Source organism: Tamandua tetradactyla, chromosome 16 (genome assembly GCF_023851605.1).
Source record: "Tamandua tetradactyla isolate mTamTet1 chromosome 16, mTamTet1.pri, whole genome shotgun sequence".
NCBI lineage: Eukaryota > Metazoa > Chordata > Mammalia > Pilosa > Myrmecophagidae > Tamandua > Tamandua tetradactyla.
This window is the reverse complement of record NC_135342.1, coordinates 62,977,313-62,999,423: the sequence shown is the minus strand read 5'-3', so window position 1 is coordinate 62,999,423 and position 22,111 is coordinate 62,977,313. Positions and strand designations below refer to the sequence as shown.

At 36.9% G+C, this 22,111-nt stretch overlaps 1 protein-coding gene and 1 pseudogene across 2 annotated transcripts in view; one reads left to right on the top strand and one right to left on the bottom strand.

The window, feature by feature from the left end:
* TANGO6 (transport and golgi organization 6 homolog) overlaps positions 1 to 22,111 on the bottom strand; it is a 294,759-nt gene that overhangs the window by 97,127 nt on the left and 175,521 nt on the right. The gene's annotated exons all lie outside the window — the stretch shown is intronic.
* Positions 5,805 to 7,483, top strand: LOC143659987 (nuclear speckle splicing regulatory protein 1 pseudogene; annotated as a pseudogene).

Here is a 22,111-nt window from a genome sequence, read left to right as displayed (position 1 = left end):
CACAAATATACATGTTGTGGGTGTCCCAGAAGGAGAAGAGAAGGGAAAAGGAGGAGAAAAACTAATGGAAGAAATTATCACTGAAAATTTCCCAACTCTTATGAAAGACCTAAAATTACAGATCCAAGAAGTGCAGCGCACCCCAAAGAGATTAGACCCAAATAGGCGTTCTCCAAGACACTTACTAGTTAGAATGTCAGAGGTCAAAGAGAAAGAGAGGATCTTGAAAGCAGCAAGAGAAAAACAATCCATCACATACAAGGGAAACCCAGTAAGACTATGTGTAGATTTCTCAGCAGAAACCATGGAAGCTAGAAGACAGTGGGATGATATATTTAAAATACTAAAAGAGAAAAACTGCCAACCAAGACTCCTATATCCAGCAAAATTATCCTTCAAAAATGAGGGAGAAATTAAAACATTCTCAGACAAAAAGTCACTGAAAGAATTTATGACCAAGAGACCAGCTCTGCAAGAAATACTAAAGGGAGCACTAGAGTCAGATACAAAAAGACAGAAGAGAGAGATATGGAAAAGAGTGTAGAAAGAAGGAAAATCAGATATGATATATATAATACAAAAGGCAAAATGTTAGAGGAAAATATTTTCCAAACAGTAATAACACTAAATGTCAATGGACTGAATTCCCCAATCAAAAGACATAGATTGGCAGAATGGATTAAAAAACAGGATCCTTCGATATGCTGTCTACAGGAAACACATCTTAGACCCAAAGATAAACATAGGTTGAAAGCGAAAGGTTGGGAAAAGATATTTCATGCAAATAACAACCAGAAAAGAGCAGGAGTGGCTATACTAATATCCAACAAATTAGACTTCAAATGTAAAACAGTTAAAAGAGACAAAGAAGGACACTATATACTAATAAAAGGAACAATTAAACAAGAAGACATAACAATCATAAATATTTACGCACCGAACCAGAATGCCCCAAAATACGTGAGGAATACACTGCAAACACTGAAAAGGGAAATAGACTCATATACCATAATAGTTGGAGACTTCAACTCACCACTCTCATCAATGGACAGAACATCTAGACAGAGGATCAACAAAGAAATAGAGAATCTGAATATTACTATAAATGAACTAGACTTAATAGACATTTATAGGACATTACATCCCACAACAGCAGGATACACCTTTTTCTCAAGTGCTCATGGATCATTCTCAAAGATAGACCATATGCTGGGTCACAAAGCAAGTCTTAACAAATTTAAAAAAATTGAAATCTTACACAACACTTTCTCGGACCATAAAGGAATGATGTTGGAAATCAATAATAGGCAGAGTGCCAGAAAATTCACAAATACGTGGAGGCTCAACAACACACTCCTAAACAACGAGTGGGTCAAAGAAGAAATTGCTAGAGAAATTAGCAAATACCTCGAGGCGAATGAAAATGAAAACACAACATATCAAAACTTATGGGACGCAGCAAAGGCAGTGCTAAGAGGGAAATTTATTGCTCTAAATGCCTATATCAGAAAAGAAGAAAAGGCAAAAATTCAGGAATTAACTATCCATTTGGAAGAACTGGAGAAAGAATAGCAAGCTAACCCCAAAGCAAGCAAAAGGAAAGAAATAACAAAGATTAGAGCACAAATAAATGAAATTGAAAACATGAAAACAATAGAGAAAATCAATAAGGCCAGAAGTTGGTTCTATGAGAAAATCAATAAGATTGATGGGCCCTTAGCAAGATTGACAAAAAGAAGAAGAGAGAGGATGCAAATAAATAAGATCAGAAATGGAAGAGGAGACATAACTACTGACCTCACAGAAATAAAGGAGGTAATAACAGGATACTATGAACAACTTTATGCTAATAAATACAACAATTTAGAGGAAATGGACGGGTTCCTGGAAAGACATGAACAACCAACTTTGACTCAAGAAGAGATAGATGACCTCAACAAACCAATCACAAGTAAGAAATTGAATTAGTCATTCAAAAGCTTCCTAAAAAGAAAAGTCCAGGACCAGATGGCTTCACATGTGAATTCTATCAAACATTCCAGAAAGAATTAGTACCAACTCTCCTCAAACTCTTCAAAAAAATCGATGTGGAGGGAAAACTACCTAATTCATTCTATGAAGCCAACATTACCCTCATACCAAAACCAGGCAAAGATATTACAAGAAAAGAAAACTACAGGCCGATCTCTCTAATGAATATAGATGCAAAAATCCTCAATACAATTCTAGCAAATCGTATCCAACAACACATTAAAAGAATTATTCATCATGACCAAGTAGGATTCATCCCAGGTATGCAAGGATGGTTCAACATAAGAAAATCAATTAATGTAATACACCATATCAACAAATCAAAGCAGAAAAATCACATGATCATCTCAATTGATGCAGAGAAGGCATTTGACAAGATTCAACATCCTTTCCTGTTGAAAACACTTCAAAGGATAGGAATACAAGGGAACTTCCTTAAAATGATAGAGGGAATATATGAAAAACCCACAGCTAATATCATCCTTAATGGGGAAAAATTGAAAACTTTCCCCCTAAGATCAGGAACAAGACAAGGATGTCCACTATCACCACTATTATTCAACATTGTGTTGGAGGTTCTAGCCAGAGCAATTAGACAAGAAAAAGAAATACAAGGCATCAAAATTGGAAAGGAAGAAGTAAAACTATCACTGTTTGCAGACGATATGATACTATACGTCGAAAACCCGGAAAAATCCACAACAAAACTACTAGAGCTAATAAATGAGTACAGCAAAGTAGCAGGTTACAAGATCAACATTCAAAAATCTGTAGCATTTCTATACACTAGCAATGAACAAGGTGAGGGGGAAATCAAGAAACAAATCCCATTTACAATTGCAACTAAAAGAATAAAATACCTAGGAATAAATTTAACTAAAGAGACAAAAAACCTATATAAAGAAAACCACAAAAAACTGCTAAAAGAAATCACAGAGGACCTAAACAGATGGAAGGGCATACCGTGTTCATGGATTGGAAGACTAAATATAGTTAAGATGTCAATCCTACCTAAATTGATTTACAGATTCAATGCAATACCAATCAAAATCCCAACAACTTATTTTTCAGAAATAGAAAAACCAATAAGCAAATTTATCTGGAAGGGCAGGGTGCCCCGAATTGCTAAAAACATCTTGAGGAAAAAAAACGAAGCTGGAGGTCTTGCACTGCCTGACTTTAAGGCATATTATGAAGCCATAGTGGTCAAAACAGCATGGTATTGGCATAAAGATAGATATATCGACCAATGGAATCGAATAGAGTGCTCAGATATAGACCCTCTCATCTATGGACATTTGATCTTTGATAAGGCAGTCAAGCCAACTCACCTGGGACAGAACAGTCTCTTCAATAAATGGTGCCTAGAGAACTGGATATCCATATGCAAAAGAATGAAAGAAGACCCATATCTCACACCCTACACAAAAGTTAACTCAAAATGGATCAAAGATCTAAACATTAGGTCTAAGACCATAGAACAGTTAGAGGAAAATGTAGGGAGATATCTTATGAATCTTACAATTGGAGGCGGTTTTATGGACCTTACACCTAAAGCAAGAGCACTGAAGAAGGAAATAAATAAATGGGAACTCCTCAAAATTAAACACTTTTGTGCATCAAAGAACTTCATCAAGAAAGTAGAAAGACAGCCTACACAATGGGAATCAATATTTGGAAACGACATATCAGATAAAGGTCTAGTATCCAGAATTTATAATGAGATTGTTCAACTCAACAACAAAAAGATAGCCAACCCAATTACAAAATGGGGAAAAGACTTGAATAGACACCTCTCAGAGGAGGAAATACAAATGGCCAAAAGACACATGAAGAGATGCTCAATCTCCCTGGCCATTAGAGAAATGCAAATCAAAACCACAATGAGATATCATCTCACACCCACCAGAATGGCCATTATCAACAAAACAGAAAATGACAAGTGCTGGAGAGGATGCGGTGAAAGAGGCACACTTATCCACTGTTGGTGGGAATGCCAAATGGTGCAACCACTGTGGAATGCAGTTTGGCGGTTCCTCAAAAAGCTGAATATAGAATTGCCATACGACCCAGCAATACCATTGCTGGGAATCTACTCAAAGGAATTAAGGGCAAAAACTCAAACAGACATTTGCACACCAATGTTTATAGCAGCGTTATTTACAACTGCAAAGAGATGGAAACAGCCAAAATGTCCATCAACAGACGAGTGGCTAAACAAACTGTGGTATATACATACGATGGAATATTATGCAGCTTTAAGGCAGGATAAACTTATGAAGCATGTAATAACATGGATGGACCTAGAGAACATTATGCTGAGTGAGTCTAGCCAAAAACTAAAAGACAAATACTGTATGGTCCCACTGATGTGAACGGACATTCGAGAATAAACTCGGAATATGTCATTGGTAACAGAGTTCGGCAGGAGTTAGAAACAGGGTAAGATAATGGGTAATTGGAGCTGATGGAATACAGACTGTGCAATAGGACTAGATACAAAAACTCAAAAATGGACAGCACAATAATACCTAATTGTAAAGTAATCATGTTAAAATACTGAACGAAGCTGCATCCGAGCGATAGGTTCTTGTTTTGTTTTGTTTTGTTGTTTTGTTCTTATTATTATTACTTTTATTTTTTTTCTCTATATTAACATTCTATATTTTTTTCTGTTATACTGCTAGTTCTTCTAAACCGATGCAAATGTACTAAGAAACAATGATCATGCATCTATGTGATGATGTTAAGAATTACTGATTGCATATGTAGAATGGTATGATGTCTAAAAAAAAAAAAAAATGGTCAGCACAATACTGCCTAATTGTAATGTAATTATGTTGGAACTCTGAATGAAGCTGCATCTGATCTATAGTTTCTTTTTTGTTTTTTTCTTTCTCTTATATATTTTTGTACTTTTTATTTTTATTTGTGTTTTCTCTGTGTTATCACTTTATTTCTTTTTCTGTTGTCGTGCTATTTCTTTCTCTAAATCGATGCATATGTACTGAGAAATGATGACCATACACCTATGTGATGATATTATTTGCATATGTAGAATGGATTGATTTCTAATGTTGTGTTAGTTAATTTTTTTTAATTAAAAAAAAAAAAAAAGAATGGTTGTTAACCTGGATTAGGGGATGACATGTCTCCACCCATTTGAGTGGGTCTTGATTAGTTTCTGAAGTCCTATAAAAGAGGAGAATGAGAGATTCGGAGAGAGCAGAGAATGCTGTAGCACCATGAAGCAGAGAGTCCATGAGCCAGCGACCTTTGGAGATGAAGAAGGAAAACACCTCCCAGGGAGCTTCATGAAACCAGAAGCCAGGAGAGAAAGCTAGCAGATGACACCATGTTCGCCATGTGCCCTTCCACCTGAGAGAGAAGCCCTGACTGTGTTCCCATGTGCCTTCTCATTTGAGAGAGAAACCCTAAACTTCATCGGCCTTCTTGAACCAAGGTATCTTTCCCTGGATGCCTTTAATTGGACATTTCTATAGACTTGTTTTAATTGGGACATTTTCTTGGCCTTAGAATTGTAATCTAGCAACTCATTAAATTCCCCTTGTTAAAAGCCATTCCATTTCTGGTATATTGCATTCCAGCAGCTAGCAAACTAGAACACATACCAAACTCTGAAATCTGTCACATAACTAATTGTTGTAGTGTGTTTTGAAATTTATTGCCTTTTGGTATATATGCTATATTTCATAATAAAAAATAAAAAATTCTGGTCTGCACTGGCTGCGTTCACCAGAGATGGCAGCAAGATGGCGATTCTCGACAGGCAGTATGGACTTAATTTGCCAAAGAAAACACAGCAGTTGTACCTTGTTTTGCAAAAACCATCAGTGTTTGGGAATGATTCTGATGATGATGATGATACTTTTGTGAGTGAAAGCCTTCAGAGGGAAGTGGCTAAGAAGAAAGTGATGAAACACCAAACTGGAAATCCAGAAGGCCCTTGCAGAAGATGCCACCATTTATGAATATGATAGTGTTTATGATGAAATGCAGAAAAAAAAAAAAGGGAGGTAAGTAATCCCAAATTACTCTTGGGAAAAGACTGAAAGCCCAAGTATATTCACAACTTACTAGAAGCAATTGAGATTAGAAAAAGGAGCAGGTAAAAAGAATGGAAAAAAGAATTTCAAAGAGAACGAGAAATAGAAAAGGGAGAACTTGACGATAAAGAGTCATTTGTGATATCTGGTTATAAGAAAAAACTGCAAGACAGAGCTGAAGAGGAAGAAAGAGAAAAGAGGGCTGCTGCACTTGAAGCATATTTAGATGTAACTTAAGCAGAAAGATCCCAGTAGATTTTACAGGTACCTATTAAATCAAGCAGTTAGTGAAGAAGAAGTACCTAAATGCTGGTTTTGTGAAGCCAGGTGTGGAATAATGAACGAGAAATCAAGAGGTTACTCTGAAGAAGTGAGCTCAGAAAACAAAATATCATATGAGAAATGCATTCTCCAAACTGGTGTGAAGGTAGAAGAAAACCCAGATGCAGACAGTGATTTTGATGCTAAGAGCAGTAAGGATGATGAAATGGAAGAAAATAATAAGTGAACTGCAGAAAGGATGAAAGCACAGAGACCTCCCAGAATGACCCCAAGCATTCATGGACATCTATGAAGAAAGAGGACACAGTGTAAAATGGCACACAAAAAGTTCCAAGTCAAGAGGACTACAAAAAGGGAAGATAAGCTCCCAGAGAGATAGTCCAGGGACCAGGAGAGGTATTACACTGACTGTGATTACCTAAAAGAAGGATTTCCATAGGCATAGTGAGGCCAAGCATAGAGAATTTCACTGGAAGAGGCCTGAACAAGAAGATAAATCAAGAGGAAGAGATCAGAGAGAAAGAGAAAGAAATGATAGAGTGGAAAAAAGAGAAAGATAGGGAAAAATACTCCTCAAGAGAACATAAAAGAGACAGACAACAAAATGATCATGATTAACACAGTGAAAAAGGAGGAGAGAAGGAAGAGAAAAGCAAAGAAAATGAATAGCATGTGAAAGTCAGGAAGAAAAGATTTGAGAATAACAACAAACACAAAGATAGGGAAAAAAGAAAAGTAAGCAATGATAAACAGAAAGATAGGAGAAAATGAGAAGTACGTGTTCAATTTCAGAAAGAAATCAAGACACAAAGGAAAGCAGCCCAAGTTCTAGAGCAAAGGACAGGTTGACCAAGAAAAATCCAATAAAATGAGAAACATGGAATAAGACAAAGAAAGAAACCCACTAGCTCTGGAAGCAAAACACAGAATCACAGAGAAAAGTTTAGAGAAGGGTGAAGAATAAGAGAGTCTACCTGAGCAGTAAACAAGTTTGCGCAGTGGAACAACGAAGGAAATGTAATGTCTGCTAGACATGGTACTTGGCTAGGCAAATGGCATGGGTTAATGGAAAGACTTATATTGAGAAAGAAGATGACGGATAGCTGTACAAATAGAAAGATCTAGGGAAGCACAGAAAATTATTCCTCCTGGAATATATTGCATAAAAAAATCAGTGTGTTAACATGATTTGGGAGAATTTTTTAAAATATTTTTTCCAAATTGACTTTTGGTTGAGGTTTAAATCAAAAGATAGTACTTTTACCATGAATGTTTGAATTTATATAATCTTACTTGGTACCACATTCTTGGTTATATTTAAGTAACCAAAAAGAGTGTGCTAATGCCTGTAGATACTTAATGAGGACAACTGATTGTATCATAACCATTAAAAAAATGATTTAAACAATTACCCTAATGTTGATTTTGATACAGGAACTGTTTGATTTTACAAATACTGAATTTCAGATTATAATACATGGAGATGAACAATAAAGTAGAGAGAAGATAGGGTTATACTTTATGCTCTGAAACTTTTATTACAGTACAAAATGTGCACCGCATGTCCTGTCTAAATAACTTTTTAGTCCACAGCATACTTGGGCTTAGGCAAAAATAAAAGTAGTGATATGCTTTAAAAAATAAATAAATAAGCAATCTTCAAATTCTTCTAAAACAATGAAGAGGGAAGATACCCTAATTCATTCTATGAGGCCAGCATAACTCTAATACCAAAACCAGATACAGATATCACAGAAAAAAGAAAATTACATACCTATATCCCTTGTGAATATAATGTAAAAATGCTCAACAATATATTAAAAAAAAAACCAAGTCCCACTGAACATCAAAAGGATTATATACCATGATCAAGTGGGATTTATCCCACAAATGCAAGGGTGGCTCAACATAAGAAAATGAATGTAATATACTACATTAACAGAATGAATAAAAAAAAACACGATCATCTCAATTGATGCATACATTAATCAGGATTCTCCAGAGAAACAGAACCAACAGGATGTGTGTGTGTGCATGTATGTGTGTAAATATTAAGAGATTTATTATATGAATTCGTTTATGTGACAATTGAGATTGGCAAGTCTAAGTTTCATAGGGCAGGCTGCAAGCTGGAATCCAATGAAGGTGAAGCTGAATTCCCCAGGAGAAGATGGCTGGCTGAAGTAGACACCAAAAATTTTTTCTGACTTCTGAAATCCTCAATTCACTAACTGATTGGATGAGGAGACTCTCCTCATTGCTGAGGGCTATCTCCTTTGTTAACTGTAGATGCAATAAGCCACAGATGCAATCAACTGACCACAGATGCAAATCCATCTATGAAATACCCTCATATAACACTCTCAGTCCAGAGCTTGCTTGACCAAACAAGTGGACACCATAACCTAGTCAAGATGATACATGAATTTAACCTTGACAACACAGAAGAATATGACAAAATCCAGCATATCTTCTTGAGAAAAATACTCAAAAAACTAAGAATAGAAGGGAACTTATTCAACATGATAAAGAGCATATATGAAAAACCCACAGCTAATATCAAACTCAATGGGTGAAAAACTGAAAGCTTTCCCTATAAAATCAGGAACAAGACAAGGATGCCCACTATCACTGTTACTATTCAACACTGTACTGGAAGTGCTAGCCTGAGAAATTAGGCAAGCAAAAAACCAAAAGGCATTCAAATTGGAAAGGAATAAGTAAAACCTTCCCTATTCCCAGATGACATGATCCTACATAGAGAATCTCCAGAAGAATCCCAAGAAGGCTAGTAGAGCTAATAAATGAATTCAGCAAAGGTGCAGGGTACAAGATTAATATACAAAAATCAGTGGTCTTTCTATTTACCAGCAATGAACAATCTGAGAGGAAATCGAGAAAACAATTCTCATTTACAGTAAACAACTAAAAGATTCAAATATCTAGAAAGAAATTTAGCCAAGAATGTAAAGGACTTGAACACAGAAACTACTAATCATTTCTGGAAGAAATTAAAGAAGACCTAATAAAGGGAAAGAGATTCCATGCTCGTGGATTGGAAGACAGTATCATTAAGCTATCGATACTACCTAGAGTGATTTATAGATTTAAAGTAATTCCAATAAAAATTCTAACAGCCTTCTTCACAGATACGGAAAAGTAAATCACATGGAAGGGCAAGAGACACCGGAGAGCCAAAACCATCTTGAAAAAAAACAAAGTTGGAGGACTCACACTTCCTGATTTTGAAACTTATTACAAAGCTACAGAAATCAAAGTGTTGAACTGCCACAAGGACACACATATAGACTGATGGAATAAAATTAAGAGTGCAAAAACAAATTTATATGTCTAAAGCCAAATGATTTTTTTTTCCAAATGATTTTTTAAAATATTTTTTATTGTGAAATATAATATATACATGAAAGAGCAGTAAATTTCAAAGTACATTGGAACAAATAGCTATAGAACAGATTTCAAAGTTTAACAATTGCTCTATAGAGGAAAGCTGATTCTGAGTATTAGGTGTTGCATAGGCTTAGGTATCCATAGATCCAGGCCACCTCCATTGTTGGAAAGTTCTAATTTCTGATTTGACCTCTTTGCTTGTGATAGATTTGCTGAGATTTTCTATATCTCCTGACATCAGATTAGATAGCTTTTATGTTTCCAGGAATTTGTCCATTTCATCTTGGTTTTCTAATTTGTTGGCACATAATTCTCCATAGCATCCTTTTATAATCCTTTTTATTTCTATATACTCAATAGTAATATCTCACTTTTTTACTGATTTTAGTTATTTATGTCTTCTCTCACTTTTTCTTGACAGTCTGGCTAAAGGTCTGTCGATTTTACTGATTTTTTTTTTAAAAAACGAGCTTTTGGTTTTGTTGATTCTATCGTTTTTCTACTCTCTGTTTCATTTATTATTTTATATATTTGCTTGTTAAGTCATATGGGGGGAAAGCAGTTGCATACCAAAAGTACAATAACACAGGATTTATACTCCTCTATGTAGTTACCTTTACCAATGTTCCTTATTTCTCTTTATGGCTTCGAGTTGCTGTCTTAGTGTCCTTTCATGCAAAGGAGCCTGAAGGATACCTATGACATTTCTTGTAGGGTAGGTCTTCTGTTAATGAAGTCTTTCAGCTTTTGTTTATCTGTAAATGTCTTAATTTCTCCTGCATTTTTGAAACATAATTTTGCTGGATATAGATTTCTTGGTGGCAATTTTTATCTTTAAGGACTTTAAGTATGTCATCCCACTGTATTCCAGCCTCTGTGATTTCTAATGAGAAATTCACTGTTTATCTTATTGGGAATCCTCTGTATATGGCAAGTCGCTTCTCTCGTAGCTTTATGTTTCTTGTAGCTCTCTTAGAGTCTATCCTGCTTGGAGTTCACTGGGCTTCCTGGACGTGTACAATTAAGTCTTTCATCAGATGGGGGAGGTTTTCAGCCATTATTTTTTCAAATAAACTTTTCTGCCCCTTTCTCTTTCTTTTTTATTTCTGAGATTGCAATGATGTATTTGCAGATCTGCTTAATGGTGTCCTAATAAGTACCTCAGACTCTGTTCATCTTTCTTTCTTATTTTTTCTTTCTGCTCTTCATATAATTTCTATTGTCTTACCTTCAAATTTGCTGATCCTTTCTTCCGCCTTTTCAAATCTGATGGTGAATCATCTAGTGAGCTCTCTCATTTCAATTATTATACTTTACTGCTCCAAAATTTGTTTCCTTCCTATAATTTCTCTTTATTTTTTCAAACAATGTTTTCCTAATTTCCTTCAGCTTTTTAAAAATTTTTTATTAATTAAAAAAAATAACAAGAAAGAAACACAAACATTCTGAATATATGTTCATTGCATTCTACATATATCATCAGTAATCCACAATATTATCACAGTGTTGCATATTCATTATCATGATCATTTCTTAGAACATTTGCACCAATTCAGAAAAAGAAATAAAAAGACAACAGAAAAATAAAACGAAAACAGAAAAAAAAGAATTTTACATATCATAGTCCTTACCCCTTCCTTTCATTGATCACTAGCATTTCAAATTAAATTTATTTTAACATTTGTTCCCCCTATTATTTATTTTCATTCCATACGTTCTACTTGTCTGTTGACAAGGTAGATAAAAGGAGCATCAGACACAAGGTTTTCACAATCACACAGTCACACTGTGAAAGCTGTATCATTACACAATCATTATCAAGAAACATGGCTACTGGAACACAGCTCTACATTTTCAGGCAGTTCCCTCCAGCCTCTCCAGTACATCTTGGATAACAAGGTGATATCTACTTAATGCGTAAGAATAACCTCCAGGATAATCTCTCGACTCTGTTTGGAATCTCTCAGTCATTGACACTTTGTCTCATTTCACTCTTCCCCTTTTTGGTCGAGAAGATTTTCTCAGTCCCTTGATGCTGGGTCTCAGCTCATTCTAGAGTTTTTCTCAGTCCCTTGATGGTGAGTCTCAGCTCATTCGAGAAGATTTTCTCAGTCCCTTGATGCTGGGTCTCAGCTCATTCTAGAGTTTTTCTCAGTCCCTTGATGGTGAGTCTCAGCTCATTCTGGGATTTCTGTCCCATATCATGTCCCACGCAGAGAGGAGGAGGGTGGTGAGATTGCTTGTTGTATTGGCTGAGAGAGAGAGGCCACATCTGAGCAACAAAAGAGGCTCTCTTGGGGGTGACTCTTAGGCCTAGATTTTAAGTAGGCTTGACGTATCCTTTGTGGGGTTAAGTTTCATATGAACAAACCCCAAGACTGGGGGCTCAGCCTATAGCTTTGGTTGTCCACACTGCTAGTGAGAATATCAAGGATTCAACTGGGAGAGGCTGAATTTCTCCCCGTTCTCACCATTCCCCAAAGGGGACTTTGCAAATACTTTTCCACTCACTGATCAAATCACTCTGGGATTCATTGGGGCATCACTCTGGACAAACCAACAAGATCTCATGTCCTACCCAAGGTTCCATTACTTATGTTGTTCAACCAACTATCTACATAAGCTATATTAGAAGATGCACTAGTCAAAATATAAATTTTGTACCAAATAAACATTTTTTGCTTTAGTCTCACACATAAGTTGAAATTTTAAAATATTAATTACCATCTATTTTCAGCATCCTGCAGTAATGACATTCCTTTGTTCTTCCTCATGCAAAAACGTTTTTAAATTTGTACATTTAATCAGTATCATTATACACTCTAGGCATTCCTAGATTATACCATCTCAATCTTTACCATCTATCTTTCTTTCTGATTTATTTCATTTATTCCCTCTATCATTCTCACATTCAGCTTCATTCAGTGTTTTAACATAGTTGTATTATAGTTAGGTAGTATTGTGCTGTCCATTTCTGAGTTTTTATATTCAGTTCTGTTGTACAATCTGTATCCCTTCAGCTCTAGTTACCCAATATCTTACCCTATTTCTATCTCCTGATGGTCTCTGTTGCCAACAAAATATTCCAAGTTTATTCACTAATGTCAGTTCATATCAGTGAGACCATACAGTATTTGTCCTTTTGTTTTTGGCTAATCTCACTCAGCATAATGTCCTTAAGGTCCATCTATGTTGTTACATGCTTCATGACTTTATTCTGTCTTACAGCTGCATAATATTCCATCATATGTATATGCCACAGTTTGTTTAGCCACCCGTCTGTTGATGGACATTTTGGCTGTTTCCATTTCTTGGTAATTGTAAATAATGCTGCTATAAACATTGGTGTACAAATATCCGTTTGTGTCCTTGCCCTCATGTCCTTTGAGTAGAGACAGCATACAGATGGGTCCTGTTTTTTAATCCATTCTGCCAGACTATGTCTCTTGATTGGGGAGTTTAATCTATTAACATTCAGTGTTATTACTGCATGGGTAGTACTTTCTTCTACTACTTTGTTTTCTGGATTTTATATGTCATATCTAATTTTCCTTCTTTTTACTCATACTCCTCCTTTCTACACTCTTCTCCACACCTCTCTCTTCTGTCTTTTCATATCTGTCTCTAGTGTTTCCTTTAGTATTTCTTGCAGAGCTGGTCTCTTGGTTACAAATTCTCTCAGCGATTTTTTGTCTGAAAATGTTTTAATTTCTCCCTCATTTTTGAAGGACAATTTTGCTGGATATAGAATTCTTGGCTGGCAGTTTTTCTCTTTTAATAATTTAAATATATCATCCCACTGTCTTCTTGCCTCCATGGTTTCTGCTGAGAGATCTACGCATAGTCTTATTGGGCTTCCCTTGTACGTGATGGATTGCTTTTCTCTTGCAGCTTTCAAGATTCTCTCTTTCTGTTTGACCTCTGACATTCTGATTAGTAAATGTCTTGGAGTATGTCTATTTGGATCTATTCTCTTTGGGGTATGCTGCACTTCTTGGATCTATAATTTTAAGTCTTTCATAAGAGTTGGGAAATTTTCAGTGATAATTTCCTCCATTAGTTTTTCTCCTCCTTTTCCCTTCTCTTCTCCTTCTGGGACACCTACAACACGTATATTCATGCGCTTCATGTTGTCTTTCAATTCCCTGAGTCCCTGCTCATATTTTTCCATTTTTTCCCTATATTTTCTGTTTCTTGCCGGATTTTAGATGTTCCACCCTCCAGTTCACTAATCCTATGTTCTGTCTCTCGAAATCTTCCATTGTAGGTTTCCATTTTTTTTTTCATCTTTTCTACCTTGCATTTAATTCCCATAAGTTCTGTGATTTGTTTTTTCAGACTTTCAGTTTCTTCTTTTTGGTCATTCCTTGCCTTCTTTATATCCTCCCTCAATTCATTGATTTGGTTTTTGATGAGGTTTTCCATGTCTGTTCATACATTCTGAATTAATTGCTTCAGCTCCTGTATGTCATTTGAACTATTGGTTTGTTCCTTTGACTGGGCCATCTCTTCAGTTTTCCTAGTGTGATTTGTTATTTTTTGCTGGTGTCTAGGCATTTAATTACCTTAATTAGTTTATTCTGGAGATTGCTTGCACTTCTTCTACCTAGGGTTTTCTTGCTGGATGAATTTGTTGTCTATCTGTTCTTTGATATTCAGTTCAGTTTTATCTGGACCTCTAGCTTAAGTTTTGTTTAACAGAAGAGAATTTTTCAGTTCTTGTTTTCTTGTGTCTTGCCCTGCTTGTGTGGTGCCTTCCCCCCCCACACACACACTTAGGAGGGTCTACTTAGATATTATCGACCCCAGCCAGATTTTCCCAGACCAAACTGGCCTCCTATCAAGAGGAAAGAGTCACCTGCATCGGTTTTCCCTGAGGGTGAGACCCAGCAGGTTGAAAGACTTTCCTGTGAAGTCTCTGGACTCTGTTTTTCTTATCCTGCCAAGTATGTGGTGCTTGTCTGCCTGCAGGTCCCACCAGCATAAGATGATGCGGCACCTTTAACTTTGGAAGACTCTCCCTGCTAGGGGTGTGCTGGAGACAGAGGAGAGTTTGTAAGGTGGTTTTAATGGCTTCAAATTACCAAGCCCTGGTGTCTGAATTCCTTGAGGGAGGGATTCCACCTGAGCTGGGCTTCACCCCTCCCCTGGGGAAGGCACAGGCTCCAGACAAGCCCTCAAACAAGCTTGTTTCTGCTTATACCTGGGGCAGTTGCAGCCCGAGAAGCCCCACTGCTGTATTCAAAGGCAGTCAACCCTTTGTACAAACACAGCCACAAAAACCTCTGTTTCCTTCTTTTTTTCCTTTTTCCATCAGCCCTGCCCCCTTGGCACTGGGGCAAAAATGAGCAACCTCCACTTTGACCTGTTCACCTGAGCTGAGGGCCTATTTTTAGTAGTCAGAATTTGTTAATTAATTATAGAATTGGTGTTTGGTTGGCCTCAGCCCCTGCTGCTGGTAAAGTCTCTTTCCCTTCCTCTCTGGGAAGCCGCTTGTGGGGGAGGGGCACCGGCCTCCATGGCTTGGGGAACTCACGGTTCTGGGGTGCTCGCAGCCAGTCCAGCTGTTCCAGACTGGGGTACACTGTGTGTCTGGTCACTGACATGGCCCCAGGAGCTGTTCTGTACTGTTTCTGGTTATTTTAGTTGTTCTGAAGGATGAACTAAAACGTGCACCTTGTTAAACTGCCCTCTTGGCCCAGAAGCTCCTTCAGCTTTTTGTATATGGATTCCTTTAGCTCAGTGAACATATTTGAGAAAGTTGACTTAAAGTCTTTGACTATCAGTTTCAGTGTATGACTTTCCTCAGGTATGGTTTCTGACAAATTCTTTTATACCTGCAAATGGGCCATACTTTCATGTTTCTTTGTGTACTTTGAATTTTTTGCTGGGTACTTGGCATTCTGAGTATTATATGGCTAAAATCTTGGAAATCTAGTTCTTGAATTCCTCTGAGATTGCTAGTTTTTGTCAGTGTTGAGCACAGGACCATCAATATGTGACATTTTGAAACACTTTCTCCCAAATAGGGAACAGAAAGAGAAAAGAATGGCAGAGAAAAAAAAGGTACAGCCTCTTTAAGACTCTGCCTCTTTTGCCTAATGGGGGGATGAAACAAAGGCCATCGTCAGAACTGGTCCCTAGCCATGTGAAGTAGTTTTTCAAAAACAATGATCAGTGATGAGACTATACCACCAGAATTTTTGAGGACTAGGCTCTTATAACCTACCCTGGCACAAGGAAGCTGCACCAGGAACTGGGTCTGCAGTCCTCACTGCTGCTTGCCAAGTGGGTGGGGGGTGCAAGGAGGGGAAATTCATGGATACTTACTATAGTTTACCAGCCTCTTAGTCCAGCTCTTCCATGGATGTCACACAGTGTTGTACTAGACTCCAGGGTTTCAAAACAGTTCATTCAGACAGTCCCTGCCAGTTCAATAGTTGTTCTGGTGGACAAACTGATTTCTGGAGCTTTCTACTCTGCCAACTTTCCACAATCCTCTCCAGTACACTGTTTTAAGCATAATTTGCTGATTCTCTCATCAATGCTGTAAATTGTAACTGTCATTTTAAAGTTGGATTTGTTCTATAATAATAAAGAGTTAACTGCTCTTCTCAGTTTTTTTGCTATCTCAGAGCTTGTAGAAGACTGATAATGGAGAGTCATTATAGCTTGGTGACATATTCCAGGCTGTGGAACTTCTTGGTTTGCCCAGACTGATACAACTGGGTGTTGGTTTTTCCTTGTAGGCAATTTCTATTTGTGATATAGAGGAAGAAATATATGAGGACTTGTTCAGTCTCAAAGAAATACATATAACCAAAGTTGGTTTCCTACATCTATAGGTTAAAAAAATTCCAGGGTAACATAATCCCAAGGTATTATATTATATTGGAGAATATTATTGTTCTTAGAAAATAAAGGCTTAAATTCTAGGAGTAAAGTGTCATGATGACTACAACTCACTTTCAAACAGTTCAGAAAAAGTTAAAAAAGGCTATGAAAATACCAAGAAAAACAGTCTATAAGTAACACCAAGACAAAGATAAACCAAATTATACAAAATATTACCAGTTGGTGAATTTAGGTAAAGGATATATAGTTGTTTCTTATATTAGTCTTTCAACTTTTCTGTAACCTTGAAATTTTTCAAGAGACACTTAGGGAGGATTACCTCCTAAAAAGACCTTTCAAGGTAAGAATCTCAACTTTAAATATGTTATATTTTAAAACGAAGTTTGAAAAAATGCAATGGCATATAACAGTCCACAGATTATTGTTAACATTAACATTGGACCACAAAAAAGGAAACAGATGGAAAAAACATTTGGAGTGAGTGGTAATTTACAATGTGTTAGGATTAAATTTCCAAATGTACAATAAAAAAAAAAAACACCAAATAGATCCTTAAACAAGAGACTAAACCAAAATCCTTCTATAATATTTTATACATTGAAAAGATAGAAGTATATAGATTCATAGCTATATAATCTTGGTTTGGGAAAGCCTTTCTACACAAGGAAGAAACCAAAAAGGAAACAAAAGATTTGTCTACATCAAAATTATAAATACGTGCATCAAAAACAAAATAAAACAAAAAATTAAAAGGTAAATAACAAACAGGAGAGAATATTTACAAAATAAATGCCAATGGTTCAAGTTCTTTAAATATACAAAGCTTTTATGAATTAAATAACAAAATCAATACTCCAGGAAGATGGCTGACTAGTGTAGCTCAAGATTAGTTCTGCTCCTCGGAAAAGTTAGAGAAGGGACAGGAGGGTAACTGAGGCAGCAATTCAGGAGTGTGGCTGGGAGAGCCTTCTGCACCACATGTGGCAATCCTGGTTGCAGAGGCTGCTGAGAGGCAGAAAGCTGCCTGATGTGAAGGTGCGGAGCCCGGGGCACTGCATGGACGAGAGCACGGGACAAGGAAGTAAGCCAGGCCGCATTCCTTGGGTATGCTACATTCACCAGCGCGCAGCCCCATGACCGGCAACCCACCCCACACCCCACACACCGGAACCCCATCACCTGCTCCAGGCACCTCCACCCACCAGTCCCCAGTGCATGTACCTGCCCCACACCCCCACCCCAAGTGCAGGCCAACCCACCTCTCCTGCACTCCTCCTGAGCACTACCTCCCCCTCCGTGTTCCCTGCAGGCTGTTGCCAGTACATAAAGGTTACAGGCACTAACCTCCATACCTAGGCCACCCTCGCCCCTGTCCATAGTATCACACAGCCTCACCCACCCCCTTCCTGAGCTCAGTGCATTCATTTATGGCACTCCTAGGCCCATGCATGCACACGGACCTCCAATCATGGCACTCAGTTCTGGGAACTGCACTTTATAGCAGTCCAAGAATTGCACATATGTACAGCCCTCAACTTCACTTTCCAGCTCTGAGAAAAGTGCCAACCTGTGCAGCCAGGTCATAGCTGCCACCAATCCACAAAGGCACAACACTGACCTGCTGCCACAGTTCTACGCATGCACACAAAGGGACCTGTGTCTTAAGACCAGCGCATACCAGGGTTAACCCCCTAGACCAGGGTACCCACACAGCTACATTCTCTCTGGACGCTGGAAGTCTATGTTCACAAGCATCAATGTAACATCCCCAACCTGCACCCATACCTGCCCGGAAACAACTCACCATAGTGAGTGCTCCACCCTGTGCCCTGTTCCCTGCTGTACAACCATCCTGCAAACACAAGGCCTTAGACTACTGAAAGAAATCAACTCCCAAAGTAAATCAATCAAGATATTTACATTCCATGACGTCAGAAGAAGATCACTAAGCATACCACAATGCAGACAGATATAGCCCTGCCTAACGACCAAATTAAAACACCAGAGGAGACCCAGCGTTGGAACAACTAATCAAACATGTTTATACAACTCTACTTAATAAAATAAGTGGGATAGCAAATGACATAAAGGAGATGAAGAAGACAGCAGAAGAGCATAAAGAGGAATTTGAAAGAATAAATAGAAAAATAGCAGAAATCAAAGAAAATAAAGACTCTGTAGACAAAATAAAAGACGTACTAGAGACACACAACACCAGATTTGAAGAGACAGAAGAAAGAATAAGTGATATAGAGGGCAGGATAACTGACTTCGAAGACTCAAAACAGCAAATGACAAAAAAAAAAAAAAAAAAAAAAAGACAGAAAAAATTCTGTGGGAATTCAGGGAAATTATAGACAAAACAAAATGCACAAATATAAAAATCACTGGTGTCCCAGAAGGAGAAGAGAGGAGTAAAGGGTTAGGAAGAGTAGTTCATGATATAATGGGGGAAAACTTCCCAATTCTCATAAAGGATATAAACATACAAGTCAAAGAAGCCCAAAGAACTCCAAACAGAATAAATCCAAACAGGCCTTCCCAAGACACATACTAATCAGGCTGTCAAATGTTGAAGAGAAGCAGAAAATTCTGGAAAAGAACAATCTACTACACACAAGTGAAATCAAATAAGACTGAGTTCAGACTACTCAACTTAGCACCCCAGAGGTGAGAAGGCAGTGGTATGATATATTCAAGATCCTTAAAGAGAAAGACTTCTAGTCAAGAATTCTGTACCCAAATTGTCCTTTGAAACTGAGGGAGAGATAAAAGTTTTCACGGACAAAGAAATCTTGAAAGAATTTGTCAACAAGAGACTGGCCCTACAAGAAATACTAAAAGGAGTTTTGCTGGCTGAAAAAAAAAAAAGACAAGAGAGGGAGGTCTGGAGAAGGGCACAGAATTGAAGAGTACAACTAAGTGTAATTTAAAGAATACAAAGAGAAAGAGGGAAAAGACTATATAGATTCGACAAATAAAATTAAAAAGATAAGATGGTGGATTCAAGAAATGCCTTTTTAGTAATAACTTTGAATGTTAGTGGACTAAATTTACCAATTAAAAGATACAGATTGGTAGAATGGATTAAGAAACATAATCCAGCTATATGCTGCTTACAAGAGACTCATCTTAGACACAAGGATACAAATAGATTGAAAGTGAAAGGATAGAAAAAGATTTTCCACACAAGTTGTAACCAGTAGAAAGCTGGAGTAGTTATACTAATACCGGGCAAAATAGACGTTAAATGTAAAGACATTATAAGAGACAAAGAAGGACAGTATATACTAATTAAAGGGTCAATTGACCAAGAAGATATAACAGTCATAAATGTTTATACTCCCAATTAAGGAGCTCCAAAGTACATGAGACAGACATTGGCAAAACTAAAGGGAGTGATAGATGTTTCTACAATAATAGTAGGAGACTTCAATACACCACTCTCCACTATAGATAGAACAACCAGACAAAAGATCAACAAGGAAATAGAGAAGTTAAATAACTTGATAAATGAATTAGCTCTAACAGATATGTATAAATCACTGCACCCCAAAGCACAAGGTTATATATTCTTCTCCAGTGCTCATGGAACACTCTCCAGGATAGATCATATGCTGGGACATCAAACAGGTCTTTACGAATTTTTAAAAAAGTGAAATTATTCAAAGCACTTTCTCTGATCACAATGGGATGAAGCTGGATCTCAATAACCACCAAAGAATGAGAACATTCACAAATATGTGGTGATTAAATAACATTCTTAAACAACCAGTGGGTCAAAGAAGAAATCGCTAGTGAAATCAGTAGCTATCTGGAGATGAAGGAAAATGAGAATACAACTTATCAGAACTTATGCGATGCAGCAAAGGCTGTGCTGAGAAGGAAATTTATTGCCTTAAATGCCTATATTAAAAAATAAGAAAGAGCAAAAATCAAGGATTTAACAGCACACCTAGTGGAACTTGAGAAAGAACAGCAAACTAACCCCAAAGCAAATAGGAGAAGAGAAATAACAAAGATTAAAGCAGAGATAAATGAATGGGAGAACAAAAGAACAATAGAACAATAGAAAGAATCAATGAAACCAAAAGTTGGTTCTTTGAGAAAATCAATAAAATTGATGGGCCACTAGCAAGACCAACAAAGAAAAAAAGAGAGAGGATGCAAATAAACAAAATCAGAAATGAGAAGAGGTGTGTTAACACAGACCCTGAAGAAATCATAAGAGCATACTATGAACAACTATATGCCAACAAACTAGACAAATTAGATGAAATGGACAAATTCCTAGAGGCACACAAACAAGCTATACTGACTCAAGAAGAAATAGAAGATCTCAACAAACTGATCACAAGTAAAGAGATTTAATCAGTCATCAAAATTCTTCCTACAAAGAAAATCTCAGGGCCAGATAGCTTCACAGGGGAATTTTATCAAACACTCCAGAAAGAACTAACACCAATCCTGCTCAAACTCAATGAAAAACTGAGGAAAAAGGAACTTTACTAACTCATTTTATGAAGCCAATATTTTAATACAAAAACCAGGTAAGATGCTATAAGAAAGGAAAACTACAGGCCAATCTCCCTAATGAACATAGATGCAAAAATTCTCAATAAAATATTAGCAAATCGAATCTAACTGCACATTAAAAGAATTATACACCATGACCCAAGTGGGGTTTATACCAGGTATGCAAGGATGGTTCAACACAAGAAAATCAATTCATGTAATACAGCACATTAACAAATTAAAGGGGAAAATCACATGATCATCTCGAGTGATGCTGAAAAAGCATTCAACAAAATTCAGCATCCTTTTCTGATAAAAACACTCTAAAAGATAGGAATCAAAAGTAACTACCTCAATATGATAAAGGGAATATATAAAAAACTGATAGCCAGCATCATACTCAATGGAGAGAGACTGAAAGCCTTCCCCCTAAGATCATGTACAAGACAAGGGTATCCACTATCACCACTATTATTTAACATTGTGCTAGAAGTTCTAGCTAGAGCAATCAGGAAGGACAAAGAAATGAAAGGCATCCAAATTGGAAAGGAAGAAGTAAAACTCTCATTATTTGAAGATGATATGATACTATACTTGGAAGATCCTGAGAAATCTACAGCAAAGTTATTTGAGCTAATCAGCAAATTCAGCAAGGTAGTGGGATATAAAATTAACGCGCAAAAATTAGTAAATACACAAGCAATGACCTAGATAAAGAGTCAGTTAAGGAAAAAATTCCATTCAAAACAGCAACTAAAAGAATCAAATACTTAGGAATGAACTTAACTAGGGACATAAAGGATTTGTACACAGAAAACTACTTAACATTGCTAAAAGAAATCAAAGGAGATCTAAATAGGTGGAAAGACATTTCCTGCTCATGGACAGGAAAGGCTAAATATAGTTAAGATGTCAATTCTCCCCAAATTGAGCCATAGATTCAACACAGTACC